The following is a 3961-nucleotide window of genomic DNA, read 5'->3' as shown; positions in this document are numbered from 1 at the left end:
TCTCTAACCCTTGATTCCTTTCTGTAGCAGAGTATGTTGGATTAGCTTATACAAGATCTTTATTTATTTTCATGTATATATAATATTAAACAAATTAATACGAGATAGCCTAAAACATGTTTCTAAAATTGAATTCAAAGAGAAACAAAGAATAGAATACTTACAGTATACGCAGCGGAATTAAGAGTCCTTCCTTCAGTTTCTCTAACTCTTGTATCCTCTCTGTCGCAGAGTATTATCAAGAAACTGAACCGATCTTCTATTTTCTTCACAATCTTCTAATGTATCCTTAGAACCACCTAGACTAGTGTGGGCAATTCTCAACACATGAGATAGATATAGAGAGAAGAAGAGAAAATAACAAAGAGGCTTAGAAAAGAACTTGTGTTTAGAGAGAATCTAAAACTATCAGAAAATTTGACTTGTGACTTATCAAACTTATGTTTTGACTTCTCTCTAAGCACTCCTTTTATAGACTCAATTAGGCCATTAAATTAATTAAAAAATCAATAAAATAATTGCCATTTTGAAGCCCTAGGTCGAAATTATCATGGGCTATAGGCCCGTGAAATTTCCCATTTGATTATAAGTCCATTAGACTTAAAATCAAGGCCTGTATTATTTTCTATTGATTTAATTAATTAAATAATTATTTAAATCCTTTATCAAATTAATTATTTAAAATTTGAACCTTGATTTAAATTTATTTATTAATTTAGATACCAATTTATCTTAATTAATAAATCTGCCATAATTTCTCTTTTCTTCTCAAAATTACACAACTCTGTAAAACTATCCAAAATTGGCCTGGTCAACTTTGATAATTCTAATTGATGATTAAATCAATTAATTGAGACTATCTAGATGATTTTATCCAAGGTACAATGGGGACCATGGGCCTATGAAATCAAGCTCCAATAAGTTATCATAAATCTAACAAATAAATTTACTAACTTATTAATTCCTCGTGACTCCACTATGGACTTGGAATTGCACTCTTGAATTCATAGAACGCTCTATAACAAATATAGATACACTATTAATTATCCATTGTTACAACTATAATTGTCACTCAATCCTCTATAGACGGTCTACAATGAGATAAGACTAAAATATCGTTTTACCCCTCATTGTATTTTATCCTTAAAACACTTAGTTCCTTGTAAATGATATTTCAGTAAACTAATTTAATTATTGAAATGAGATCTCTATCATTTAACACCTTGAACCAAACTAAAAGGAAACCATCATTTCACTTCTTCATCAGAAGCTATAGATGTTCACATCTATGATTAACACTCCCACTCAATTATACTACCGAGTTCCCAAGGTGTAAGTATGGGCTAATCCGTAGGGTAAGCTGGTAACGAACAAGTCAAAGAACTCAAATAATACAATTAGTTAGAATACTAACCACTCAGAATTGAGATTGAATTGACCTATGGGCAACTATATGATATGACTAGAATAGATAATAACGGAATGTTTACTTATCTTATCAACTGTCAATATCGGTCCTGTCCGATGTAACAAATACATCCGATCTTATTGTAACGACCCACTAATCTAGACTACTTGGACCATTAACGAATCTATACATAGATCTTACATTTTTGCAGAAATACCATAATTTTATTGAAAACTTATGGAAACAAAGGTTACTTTCATAAAATAAGTAGGATATGGGTACCCATTGTCTTTAAAACAAAAATAACTTAAAAACTAAAAAGAGTTACATAGAAAATGCGGAAAATACTTCTAAAACCATAAAAACATAAACAAGACTACATCCTCGAATCGAATAACGCTCGGCCCCTTGACTCCATTCACCATCGATACACATCCTCTAAGCGTCACGAATCTTTCCGCCTCTAAAGCTTATTTCCTGCACATAAACAGAAAGGAATGAGCCTAATGCCCAGCAAGGAAAAATCTAACACATAGTCATAAACATAAACATAATTTCATAATAACGTAAAGACATATCATAACACATAATTCACTTATTATAATGGCCATTATTACTTGGGGTCCCATAGACTAAACAAGCATATGCCCATGGGATTAATGGGGTCCTACTAGCTAAGTAGGTCATATGCCCATAACCCATTTGGGGTCTTGTTAGTCATATGGGTCATATGCCCAAGCCTACAAACATACACATATACATATCATAACACTTTTAATAACATAAAACATATAGATAACATAAGCACATAACATATTAGTTCTAGCCTATTTTCCTTACCAAAGTTACCGGGATTATGGACTGAGTTGGGACTTTTGGAACACTCCTAAAACCATAAGAAAGAGTGAGTCTAAAGAAAGGAGATGAAATGAAAGAGATGGAAAGACTAAACCATAAAAACATACTTACCAACTTATATGCTTAAGAGCTTGGATTCCCTAACCAAAATAAGAATAAGGTTAGGGGACTGAGTAGAAGGTTTTGAGAAAAGAAATAACATAGAATACAGAAAGGACTAGAGTTTTGGGTTTACCTCAAAGATTGCAAGATCAATCTAACATCCACCGAAATACTATAACACTCACTTACTTCCCAAGTGTTTGATAAGCTTATGATGTTTAAGCTTATAGTTTTTCCCCAAACCAAGTGTTTACACTCTCACACTCACTTAACACTAGCAGCTTCTGAACTTAGAGCAAATGGTGAATAATGGCTGGGTACTAGGTCCTATTTATAGAGTTTGGGAATGAAAATATCTTGATTTTACTTGAATAAAAATAATGGCTTTTTAGGTGAAAATCATTTGAATAATCGTTCAGCAGAGGCTGAAGACTCGTTCACAAGATGCTGGACTGTTGAAGGAGTTTGAATGGCTGAAAGGAAATGAATTCAAAAGAGTTTGAATCCATGCTGAAGGAGGCGATATATCGCCCCCTGTAGGCGATATATCGCCTGGGCCAGTATGCCCGAGGCGACCGTGCATCGTTTCGTGTTTTCCGTATCTACGTGCTGCGACATATCGCCCCCTATAGCTGCGATATATCGGCACACGCTGAATATTTAAACACGAAATTACACATTTTTAGCTAAGTTTGAATGGAGTAAACAGCCTTGACTAAGCCCTCAACGTACTCAAAGCTGCTGACTGACCCTATAACATTCAAACTTTACTCCTTATTATATTTAATCCTCAAAAATCTTAATCCTTAATTACCATTCAAAACATGTGCTTAAAATCCTATTGGTTGATGTCTAAACCTTATAATATAATAATATAATCCTTAATATCAGTCACATTAATCAAACCTTAGGTTATACTTAATATTCTTAAACTATAGGTTAAACTTAGAAAATCTATAAGTACTACTATGAGTGTCCAAATAACTCCCGGTCTGAACCAAAAATCCAAAGTAACAAAGATAATGCTATAAATACTATCATACTACTATCTATCTTAGCTAAGTAAAGTTCTTGGACTCTACAATTCTCCCCTACTAAAAAGAATTTCGTCCTCGAAATTTACTTATCACATAACTCCGGATACCGGCCTTGCATGTCCTCCTCCAACTCCCACATTGCCTCGCATTCAGAACTATTGCTCCATAGGACTTTGACTATAGGAAAGCTCTTAGACCGTAACTACTTCATCCATCTATCTAGGATGCTAATCGGTCGTTCCTCGTAACTTAAGTCTTTCTGGAGCGCTATCGTATCGTACTTGAGGACGTGAGATGGGTCTGACACATATTTGCGTAACATCGAGATGTGGAAGACGTTGTGACTATCGGCTAATGCTGGCGGTAGGGCTAGTCTATACGCAACTGTTCCCATTTTGTCCAATATCTAAAAGGACCTATGAATCGGGGACTAAGCTTGCCTTTCCTTCCGAACCGCTTGACACTTTTCATAGGAGATATCTTCATGAAGACTTGATCTCCAACTTGGAATTCCACATCGCGTCGCTTGGTATCTGCATAGCTTTTCTGTCGGCTT

The sequence above is a fragment of the Humulus lupulus genome, chromosome 6, assembly GCF_963169125.1.
Source record: "Humulus lupulus chromosome 6, drHumLupu1.1, whole genome shotgun sequence".
NCBI lineage: Eukaryota > Viridiplantae > Streptophyta > Magnoliopsida > Rosales > Cannabaceae > Humulus > Humulus lupulus.
This window is presented reverse-complemented; position numbering follows the sequence as displayed.